The 9,307-nt window shown below is 47.3% G+C and overlaps 19 non-coding genes across 19 annotated transcripts; 9 read left to right on the top strand and 10 right to left on the bottom strand.

Annotated features, from left to right (window-relative positions):
* The first annotated feature begins 293 nt into the window (after nucleotides 1–293).
* TRNAG-GCC (transfer RNA glycine (anticodon GCC)) lies at nucleotides 294–364 on the top strand. The gene has a single exon. It is a non-coding gene; the product is annotated as a tRNA-Gly (tRNA).
* A 490-nt stretch (nucleotides 365–854) lies between these two features.
* Nucleotides 855–927, bottom strand: TRNAK-CUU (transfer RNA lysine (anticodon CUU)). Its single transcript has one exon. It is a non-coding gene; the product is annotated as a tRNA-Lys (tRNA).
* A 107-nt stretch (nucleotides 928–1,034) lies between these two features.
* TRNAG-GCC (transfer RNA glycine (anticodon GCC)) lies at nucleotides 1,035–1,105 on the top strand. Its single transcript has one exon. It is a non-coding gene; the product is annotated as a tRNA-Gly (tRNA).
* A 671-nt stretch (nucleotides 1,106–1,776) lies between these two features.
* On the top strand, nucleotides 1,777–1,847 carry TRNAG-ACC (transfer RNA glycine (anticodon ACC)). Its single transcript has one exon. It is a non-coding gene; the product is annotated as a tRNA-Gly (tRNA).
* Nucleotides 1,848–2,337: 490 nt separating this feature from the next.
* On the bottom strand, nucleotides 2,338–2,410 carry TRNAK-CUU (transfer RNA lysine (anticodon CUU)). The gene has a single exon. It is a non-coding gene; the product is annotated as a tRNA-Lys (tRNA).
* A 107-nt stretch (nucleotides 2,411–2,517) lies between these two features.
* Nucleotides 2,518–2,588, top strand: TRNAG-GCC (transfer RNA glycine (anticodon GCC)). The gene has a single exon. It is a non-coding gene; the product is annotated as a tRNA-Gly (tRNA).
* Nucleotides 2,589–3,450: 862 nt separating this feature from the next.
* On the bottom strand, nucleotides 3,451–3,523 carry TRNAK-CUU (transfer RNA lysine (anticodon CUU)). Its single transcript has one exon. It is a non-coding gene; the product is annotated as a tRNA-Lys (tRNA).
* A 299-nt stretch (nucleotides 3,524–3,822) lies between these two features.
* Nucleotides 3,823–3,898, bottom strand: TRNAK-CUU (transfer RNA lysine (anticodon CUU)). The gene has a single exon. It is a non-coding gene; the product is annotated as a tRNA-Lys (tRNA).
* A 107-nt stretch (nucleotides 3,899–4,005) lies between these two features.
* On the top strand, nucleotides 4,006–4,076 carry TRNAG-GCC (transfer RNA glycine (anticodon GCC)). The gene has a single exon. It is a non-coding gene; the product is annotated as a tRNA-Gly (tRNA).
* Nucleotides 4,077–4,747: 671 nt separating this feature from the next.
* Nucleotides 4,748–4,818, top strand: TRNAG-GCC (transfer RNA glycine (anticodon GCC)). The gene has a single exon. It is a non-coding gene; the product is annotated as a tRNA-Gly (tRNA).
* A 119-nt stretch (nucleotides 4,819–4,937) lies between these two features.
* On the bottom strand, nucleotides 4,938–5,010 carry TRNAK-CUU (transfer RNA lysine (anticodon CUU)). Its single transcript has one exon. It is a non-coding gene; the product is annotated as a tRNA-Lys (tRNA).
* A 668-nt stretch (nucleotides 5,011–5,678) lies between these two features.
* On the bottom strand, nucleotides 5,679–5,752 carry TRNAK-CUU (transfer RNA lysine (anticodon CUU)). Its single transcript has one exon. It is a non-coding gene; the product is annotated as a tRNA-Lys (tRNA).
* Nucleotides 5,753–5,859: 107 nt separating this feature from the next.
* On the top strand, nucleotides 5,860–5,930 carry TRNAG-GCC (transfer RNA glycine (anticodon GCC)). The gene has a single exon. It is a non-coding gene; the product is annotated as a tRNA-Gly (tRNA).
* An 861-nt stretch (nucleotides 5,931–6,791) lies between these two features.
* On the bottom strand, nucleotides 6,792–6,864 carry TRNAK-CUU (transfer RNA lysine (anticodon CUU)). The gene has a single exon. It is a non-coding gene; the product is annotated as a tRNA-Lys (tRNA).
* A 107-nt stretch (nucleotides 6,865–6,971) lies between these two features.
* Nucleotides 6,972–7,042, top strand: TRNAG-GCC (transfer RNA glycine (anticodon GCC)). Its single transcript has one exon. It is a non-coding gene; the product is annotated as a tRNA-Gly (tRNA).
* A 490-nt stretch (nucleotides 7,043–7,532) lies between these two features.
* TRNAK-CUU (transfer RNA lysine (anticodon CUU)) lies at nucleotides 7,533–7,606 on the bottom strand. The gene has a single exon. It is a non-coding gene; the product is annotated as a tRNA-Lys (tRNA).
* Nucleotides 7,607–7,902: 296 nt separating this feature from the next.
* On the bottom strand, nucleotides 7,903–7,975 carry TRNAK-CUU (transfer RNA lysine (anticodon CUU)). The gene has a single exon. It is a non-coding gene; the product is annotated as a tRNA-Lys (tRNA).
* Nucleotides 7,976–8,082: 107 nt separating this feature from the next.
* Nucleotides 8,083–8,153, top strand: TRNAG-GCC (transfer RNA glycine (anticodon GCC)). The gene has a single exon. It is a non-coding gene; the product is annotated as a tRNA-Gly (tRNA).
* An 861-nt stretch (nucleotides 8,154–9,014) lies between these two features.
* On the bottom strand, nucleotides 9,015–9,087 carry TRNAK-CUU (transfer RNA lysine (anticodon CUU)). Its single transcript has one exon. It is a non-coding gene; the product is annotated as a tRNA-Lys (tRNA).
* Nucleotides 9,088–9,307: the final 220 nt, after the last annotated feature.

Below are 9,307 nucleotides of genomic sequence, written 5' to 3'. Positions count from 1 at the left end.
GTTTTTGCTGATAGGGCAGTGCATTTTGTGAAAGTGAGGACAGCCATTTGCGCTGTGGTGATGCAAGTAAACACTGTTCCACATATAATGGTACAGGAAGAGAAAAAAACAACTGCCCAACATGGAGCTCAAATACATGACCCTAAGATTAATAGTCTTATGCTCTAGCGACTGTGCTAGTCGGGCTTGGTTACGTAGGCTTGGAGGTGATGGCAAGGCAAGGCATCCTGACACTCCTGCTTTGTTTTATACACTAAAGTACATGAGTAAGTGTAAAATTAAGTACCTGTGGAGCATTGGTGGTTCAGTGGTAGAATTCTCGCCTGCCACGCGGGAGGCCAGGGTTCGATTCCCGGCCAATGCAGTCCTGAGTTTTTGCTGATATGGCAGTGCATTTTGTGAAAGTGAGGACAGCCATTTGCGCTGTGGTGATGCAAGTATACACTGTTCCACATACAATGGTAAAGGAAGAGAAAAAAACAACTGCCCAACATGGAGCTCAAATACATTACCCTAAGATTAATAGTCTTATGCTCTAGCGACTGTGCTAGTCGGGCTTTGTTACGTAGGCTTGGAGGTGATGGCAAGGCAAGGCATCCTGACACTCCTGCTTTGTTTAATACACTAAAGTACATGAGTAAGTGTAAAATTAGGCATCTGTGGAGCATTGGTGGTTCAGTGGTAGAATTCTCGCCTGCCACTCGTGAGGCCCGGAATCGATTCCCGGCCAATGCAGTCCTGAGTTTTTGCTGATATGGCAGTGTATTTTGTGAAAGTGAGGACAGCCATTTGCGCTGTGGTGGTGCATGTATACAGTGTTCCACATACAATGGTACAGGAAAAGAAAAAACATCCACCCAACGTGGGGCTCGAACCCACGACCCTGAGATTAAGAGTTTCATGCTCTACCGACTGAGCTAGCCAGGCTTGGTTGCGAATGTATGGAGGTGATGGCAAGGCAAGGCATCCTGACACTCCTGCTTTGTTTCATACACTAAAGTACACGAGCAAGTGTAAAATTAAGTACCTGTGGAGCATTGGTGGTTCAGTGGTAGAATTCTCGCCTGCCACGCGGGAGGCCTGGGTTCGATTCCCGGCCAATGCAGTCCTAAGTTTTTGCTGATATGGCAGTGCATTTTGTGAAAGTGAGGACAGCCATTTGCGCTGTGGTGGTGCAAGTTGACAGTGTTCCACATACAATGGTACAGGAAAAGAAAAAAAACATCCGCCCAATGTAGGGCTCGAACCCACGACCCTGAGATTAAGAGTCTCATGCTTTACCGACTGAGTTAGCAATGCTTGGTAACCGAGGAGTTGTGGTGATGGCAAGGCAAGGCATCCTGACTCTCCTGCTTTGTTTTGTACACTAAAGTACATGAGTAAGTCTAAAATTAAACATCTGTGGATCATTGGTGGTTCAGTGGTAGAAATCTAGCCGGCCACGTGGGAGGCCGGGTTCAATTCCCGGTCAATACATTCCTGAGTTTTTGCTGATAGGGCAGTGCATTTTGTGAAAGTGAGGACAGCCATTTGCGCTGTGGTGATGCAAGTAAACACTGTTCCACATATAATGGTACAGGAAGAGAAAAAAACAACTGCCCAACATGGAGCTCAAATACATGACCCTAAGATTAATAGTCTTATGCTCTAGCGACTGTGCTAGTCGGGCTTGGTTACGTAGGCTTGGAGGTGATGGCAAGGCAAGGCATCCTGACACTCCTGCTTTGTTTTATACACTAAAGTACATGAGTAAGTGTAAAATTAAGTACCTGTGGAGCATTGGTGGTTCAGTGGTAGAATTCTCGCCTACCACGCGGGAGGCCCGGGTTCGATTCCCGGCCAATGCAGTCCTGAGTTTTTGCTGATATGGCAGTGCATTTTGTGAAAGCGAGGACAGCCATTTGCGCTGTGGTGATGCAAGTATACACTGTTCCACATACAATGGTAAAGGAAGAGAAAAAAACAACTGCCCAACATGGAGCTCAAATACATTACCCTAAGATTAATAGTCTTATGCTCTAGCGACTGTGCTAGTCGGGCTTTGTTACGTAGGCTTGGAGGTGATGGCAAGGCAAGGCATCCTGACACTCCTGCTTTGTTTAATACACTAAAGTACATGAGTAAGTGTAAAATTAGGCATCTGTGGAGCATTGGTGGTTCAGTGGTAGAATTCTCGCCTGCCACTCGTGAGGCCCGGAATCGATTCCCGGCCAATGCAGTCCTGAGTTTTTGCTGATATGGCAGTGTATTTTGTGAAAGTGAGGACAGCCATTTGCGCTGTGGTGGTGCAAGTTGACAGTGTTCCACATACAATGGTACAGGAAAAGAAAAAACATCCGCCCAACGTGGGGCTCGAACCCACGACCCTGAGATTAAGAGTCTCATGCTCTACCGACTGAGCTAGCCAGGCTTGGTTGAGAATATATGGAGGTGATGGCAAGGCAAGGCATCCTGACACTCCTGCTTTGTTTCATACACTAAAGTACACGAGTAAGTGTAAAATTAAGTACCTGTGGAGCATTGGTGGTTCAGTGGTAGAATTCTCGCCTGCCACGCGGGAGGCCCGGGTTCGATTCCCGGCCAATGCGGTCCTGAGTTTTTGCTGATATGGCAGTGCATTTTGTGAAAGTGAGGACAGCCATTTGCGCTGTGGTGGTGCAAGTTGACAGTGTTCCACAAACAATGGTACAGGAAAAGAAAAAAAACATCCCCCCAATGTGGGGCTCGAACCCACGACCCTGAGATTAAGAGTCTCATGCTTTATCGACTGAGTTAGCAATGCTTGGTAACCGAGGAGTTGTGGTGATGGCAAGGCAAGGCATCCTGACTCTCCTGCTTTGTTTTGTACACTAAAGTACATGAGTAAGTCTAAAATTAAGCATCTGTGGATCATTGGTGGTTCAGTTGTAGAAATCTAGCCGGCCACGTGGGAGGCCGGGTTCAATTCCCGGTCAATACATTCCTGAGTTTTTGCTGATAGGGCAGTGCATTTTGTGAAAGTGAGGACAGCCATTTGCGCTGTGGTGACGCAAGTATACACTGTTCCACATACAATGGTAAAGGAAGAGAAAAAAAAAAACTGCCCAACATGGAGCTCAAATACATGACCCTAAGATTAATAGTCTTATGCTCTAGTGACTGTGCTAGTCGGGCTTGGTTACGTAGGCTTGGAGGTGATGGCAAGGCAAGGCATCCTGACACTCCTGCTTTGTTTTATACACTAAAGTACATGAGTAAGTGTAAAATTAGGCATCTGTGGAGCATTGGTGGTTCAGTGGTAGAATTCTCGCCTGCCACGCGTGAGGCCCGGAATCGATTCCCGGCCAATGCAGTCCTGAGTTTTTGCTGATATGGCAGTGTATTTTGTGAAAGTGAGGACAGCCATTTGCGCTGTGGTGGTGCATGTATACAGTGTTCCACATACAATGGTACAGGAAAAGAAAAAACATCCACCCAACGTGGGGCTCGAACCCACGACCCTGAGATTAAGAGTCTCATGCTCTACTGACTGAGCTAGCCAGGCTTGGTTGCGAATGTATGGAGGTGATGGCAAGGCAAGGCAAGGCATCCTGACACTCCTGCTTTGTTTCATACACTAAAGTACACGAGTAAGTGTAAAATTAAGTACCTGTGGAGCATTGGTGGTTCAGTGGTAGAATTCTCGCCTGCCACGCGTGAGGCCCGGAATCGATTCCCGGCCAATGCAGTCCTGAGTTTTTGCTGATATGGCAGTGTATTTTGTGAATGTGAGGACAGCCATTTGCGCTGTGGTGGTGCAAGTTGACAGTGTTCCACATACAATGGTACAGGAAAAGAAAAAACATCCGTCCAACGTGGGGCTCGAACCCACGACCCTGAGATTAAGAGTCTCATGCTCTACCGACTGAGCTAGCCAGGATTGGTTGAGAATGTATGGAGGTGATGGCAAGGCAAGGCATCCTGACACTCCTGCTTTGTTTCATACACTAAAGTACACGAGTAAGTGTAAAATTAAGTATCTGTGGAGCATTGGTGGTTCAGTGGTAGAATTCTCGCCTGCCACGAGGGAGGCCCGGGTTTGATTCCCGGCCAATGCAGTCCTGAGTTTTTGCTGATATGGCAGTGCATTTTGTGAAAGTGAGGACAGCTATTTGCGCTGTGGTGGTGCAAGTTGACAGTGTTCCACATACAATGGTACAGGAAAAGAAAAAAAACATCCGCCCAATGTGGGGCTCGAACCCACGACCCTGAGATTAAGAGTCTCATGCTTTACCGACTGAGTTAGCAATGCTTGGTAACCGAGGAGTTGTGGTGATGGCAAGGCAAGGCATCCTGACTCTCCTGCTTTGTTTTGTACACTAAAGTACATGAGTAAGTCTAAAATTAAGCATCTGTGGATCATTGGTGGTTCAGTGGTAGAAATCTAGCCGGCCACGTGGGAGGCCGGGTTCAATTCCCGGTCAATACATTCCTGAGTTTTTGCTGATAGGGCAGTGCATTTTGTGAAAGTGAGGACAGCCATTTACGCTGTGGTGATGCAAGTATACACTGTTCCACATACAATGGTACAGGAAGAGAAAAAAACAACTGCCCAACATGGAGCTCAAATACATGACCCTAAGATTAATAGTCTTATGCTCTAGCGACTGTGCTAGTCGGGCTTGGTTACGTAGGCTTGGAGGTGATGGCAAGGCAAGGCATCCTGATACTCCTGCTTTGTTTTATACACTAAAGTACATGAGTAAGTGTAAAATTAGGCATCTGTGGAGCATTGGTGGTTCAGTGGTAGAATTCTCGCCTGCCGCGCGGGAGGCCTGGGTTCGATTCCTGGTCAGTGCAGTCCTGGGTTTTTGCTGATATGGCAGTGTATTTTGTGAAAGTGAGGACAGCCATTTGCGCTCTGGTGGTGCAAGTTGACAGTGTTCCACATACAATGGTACAGGAAAAGAAAAAACATCCGCCCAACGTGGGGCTCGAACCCACGACCCTGAGATTAAGAGTCTCATGCTCTACCGACTGAGCTAGACAGGCTTGGTTGAGAATGTATGGAGGTGATGGCAAGGCAAGGCATCCTGACACTCCTGCTTTATTTCATACACTAAAGTACACGAGTAAGTGTAACGTTAAGTATCTGTGGAGCATTGGTGGTTCAGTGGTAGAATTCTCGCCTGCCTCGCGGGAGGCCCGGGTTTGATTTCCGGCCAATGCAGTCCTGAATTTTTGCTGATATGGCAGTGCATTTTGTGAAAGTGAGGACAGCCATTTGCGCTGTGGTGGTGCAAGTTGACAGTGTTCAACATACAATGGTACAGGAAAAGAAAAAAAACATCCGCCCAATGTGGGGCTCGAACCCACGACCCTGAGATTAAGAGTCTCATGCTTTACCGACTGAGTTAGCAATGCTTGGTAACCGAGGAGTTGTGGTGATGGCAAGGCAAGGCATCCTGACTCTCCTGCTTTGTTTTGTACACTAAAGTACATGAGTAAGTCTAAAATTAAGCATCTGTGGATCATTGGTGGTTCAGTGGTAGAAATCTAGCCGGCCACGTGGGAGGCCGGGTTCAATTCCCGGTCAATACATTCCTGAGTTTTTGCTGATAGGGCAGTGCATTTTGTGAAAGTGAGGACAGCCATTTGCGCTGTGGTGGTGCAAGTATACAGTGTTCCACATACAATGGTACAGGAAAAGAAAAAACATCCGCCCAACGTTGGGCTCGAAACCAACGACCCTGAGATTAAGAGTCTCATGCTCTACCGACTGAGCTAGCCAGGCTTGGTTTCGAATGTATGGAGGTGATGGCAAGGCAAGGCATCCTGACACTCCTGCTTTATTTCATACACTAAAGTACACGAGTAAGTGTAAAATTAAGTGTCTGTGGAGCGTTGGTGGTTCAGTGGATGAATTCTCGCCTGCCACGCGGGAGGCCTGGGTTCGATTCCCGGCCAATGCAGTCCTGAGTTTTTGCTGATATGGCAGTGCATTTTGTGAAAGTGAGGACAGCCATTTGCGCTGTGGTGGGGCAAGTTGACAGTGTTCCACATACAATGGTACAGGAAAAGAAAAAAAACATCCGCCCAATGTGGGGCTCGAACCCACGACCCTGAGATTAAGAGTCTCATGCTTTACCGACTGAGTTAGCAATGCTTGGTAACCGAGGAGTTGTGGTGATGGCAAGGCAAGGCAAGGCATCCTGACTCTCCTGCTTTGTTTTGTACACTAAAGTACATGAGTAAGTCTAAAATTAAGCATCTGTGGATCATTGGTGGTTCAGTGGTAGAAATCTAGCCGGCCACGTGGGAGGCCGGGTTCAATTCCCGGTCAATACATTCCTGAGTGTTTGCTGATAGGGCAGTGCATTTTGTGAAAGTGAGGACAGCCATTTGCGCTGTGGTGATGCAAGTATACACTGTTCCACATACAATGGTACAGGAAGAGAAAAAATCAACTGCCCAACATGGAGCTCAAATACATGACCCTAAGATTAATAGTCTTATGCTCTAGCGACTGTGCTAGTCGGGCTTGGTTACGTAGGCTTGGAGGTGATGGCAAGGCATCCTGACACTCCTGCTTTGTTTTATACACTAAAGTACATGAGTAAGTGTAAAATTTGGCATCTGTGGAGCATTGGTGGTTCAGTGGTAGAGTTCTCGCCTGCCACTCGTGAGGCCCGGAATCGATTCCCGGCCAATGCAGTCCTGAGTTTTTGCTGATATGGCAGTGTATTTTGTGAAAGTGAGGACAGCCATTTGCGCTCTGGTGGTGCAAGTTGACAGTGTTCCACATACAATGGTACAGGAAAAGAAAAAACATCCGCCCAGCGTGGGGCTCGAACCCACGACCCTGAGATTAAGAGTCTCATGCTCTACCGACTGAGCTAGACAGGCTTGGTTGAGAATGTATGGAGGTGATGGCAAGGCAAGGCATCCTGACACTCCTGCTTTATTTCATACACTAAAGTACACGAGTAAGTGTAACGTTAAATATCTGTGGAGCATTGGTGGTTCAGTGGTAGAATTCTCGCCTGCCACGCGGGAGGCCCGGGTTTGATTTCCGGCCAATGCAGTCCTGAATTTTTGCTGATATGGCAGTGCATTTTGTGAAAGTGAGGACAGCCATTTGCGCTGTGGTGGTGCAAGTTGACAGTGTTCCACATACAATGGTACAGGAAAAGAAAAAAAACATCCGCCCAATGTGGGGCTCAAACCCACGACCCTGAGATTAAGAGTCTCATGCTTTACCGACTGAGTTAGCAATGCTTGGTAACCGAGGAGTTGTGGTGATGGCAAGGCAAGGCATCCTGACTCTCCTGCTTTGTTTTGTACACTAAAGTACATGAGTAAGTCTAAAATTAAGCATCTGTGGATCATTGGTGGTTCAGTGGTAGAAATCTAGCCGGCCACGTGGGAGGCTGGGTTCAATTCCCGGTCAATACATTCCTGAGTTTTTGCTGATAGGGCAGTGCATTTTGTGAAAGTGAGGACAGCCATTTGCGCTGTGGTGGTGCAAGTATACAGTGTTCCACATACAATGGTACAAGAAAAGAAAAAACATCCGCCCAACGTGGGGCTCGAAACCCACGACCCTGAGATTAAGAGTCTCATGCTCTACCGACTGAGCTAGCCACGCTTGGTTGAGAATGTATGGAGGTGATGGCAAGGCAAGGCATCCTGACACTCCTGCTTTATTTCATACACTAAAGTACACGAGTAAGTGTAAAATTAAGTATCTGTGGAGCATTGGTGGTTCAGTGGTAGAAATCTAGCCGGCCACGTGGGAGGCCGGGTTCAATTCCCGGTCAATACATTCCTGAGTTTTTGCTGATAGGGCAGTGCATTTTGTGAAAGTGAGGACAGCCATTTGCGCTGTGGTGGTGCAAGTATACAGTGTTCCACATACAATGGTACAGGAAAAGAAAAAACATCCGCCCAACGTGGGGCTCGAACCCACAACCCTGAGATTAAGAGTCTCATGCTCTACCGACTGAGCTAGCCAGGCTTGTTTGAAAATGTATGGAGGTGATGGCAAGGCAAGGCATCCTGACACTCCTGCTTTATTTCATACACTAAAGTACACGAGTAAGTGTAAAATTAAGTATCTGTGGAGCATTGGTGGTTCAGTGGTAGAATTCTCGCCTGCCGCGCAGGAGTCCTGGGTTCGATTCCCGGTCAGTGCAGTCCTGAGTTTTTGCTGATATGGCAGTGCATTTTGTGAAAGTGAGGACAGCCATTTGCGCTGTGGTGGGGCAAGTTGACAGTGTTCCACATACAATGGTACAGGAAAAGAAAAAAAACATCCACCCAATGTGGGGCTCGAACCCACGACCCTGAGATTAAGAGTCTCATGCTTTACCGACTGAGTTAGCAATGCTTGGTAACCGAGGAGTTGTGGTGATGGCAAGGCAAGGCATCCTGACTCTCCTGCTTTGTTTTGTACACTAAAGTACATGAGTAAGTCTAAAATTAAGCATCTGTGGATCATTGGTGATTCAGTGGTAGAAATCTAGCCGGCCACGTGGGAGGCCGGGTTCAATTCCCGGTCAATACATTCCTGAGTTTTTGCTGATAGGGCAGTGCATTTTGTGAAAGTGAGGACAGCCATTTGCGCTGTGGTGATGCAAGTTTACACTGTTCCACATACAATGGTACAGGAAGAGAAAAAAACAACTGCCCAACATGGAGCTCAAACACATGACCCTAAGATTAATAGTCTTATGCTCTAGCGACTGTGCTAGTCGGGCTTGGTTACGTAGGCTTGGAGGTGATGGCAAGGCAAGGCATCCTGACACTCCTGCTTTGTTTTATACACTAAAGTACATGAGTAAGTGTAAAATTATGCATCTGTGGAGCATTGGTGGTTCAGTTGTAGAATTCTCGCCTGCCACGCGTGAGGCCCGGAATCGATTCCCAGCCAATGCAGTCCTGAGTTTTTGCTGATATGGCAGTGTATTTTGTGAAAGTGAGGACAGCCATTTGCGCTGCGGTGGTGCAAGTATACAGTGTTCCACATACAATGGTACAGGAAAAGAAAAAACATCCGCCTAACGTGGGGATCGAACCCACGACCCTGAGATTAAGAGTCTCATGCTCTACCGACTGAGCGAGCCAGGCTTGGTTTCGAATGTATGGAGGTGATGGCAAGGCAAGGCAAGGCATCCTGACACTCCTGCTTTGTTTCATACACTAAAGTACACGAGTAAGTGTAAAATTAAGTACCTGTGGAGCATTGGTGGTTCAGTGGTAGAATTTTCGCCTGTCACGTGGGAGGCCTTGGTTCGTTTCCCGGCCAATGCAGTGCTGAGTTTTTGCTGATATGGCAGTGCATTTTGTG

The sequence above is a fragment of the Pseudophryne corroboree genome, chromosome 3 (assembly GCF_028390025.1).
Source record: "Pseudophryne corroboree isolate aPseCor3 chromosome 3, aPseCor3.hap2, whole genome shotgun sequence".
NCBI classification, from domain to species: Eukaryota; Metazoa; Chordata; class Amphibia; order Anura; family Myobatrachidae; genus Pseudophryne; species Pseudophryne corroboree.
The sequence above is the reverse complement of the archived record's forward strand: the minus strand, read 5'-3'. Positions and strand labels throughout refer to the sequence as shown.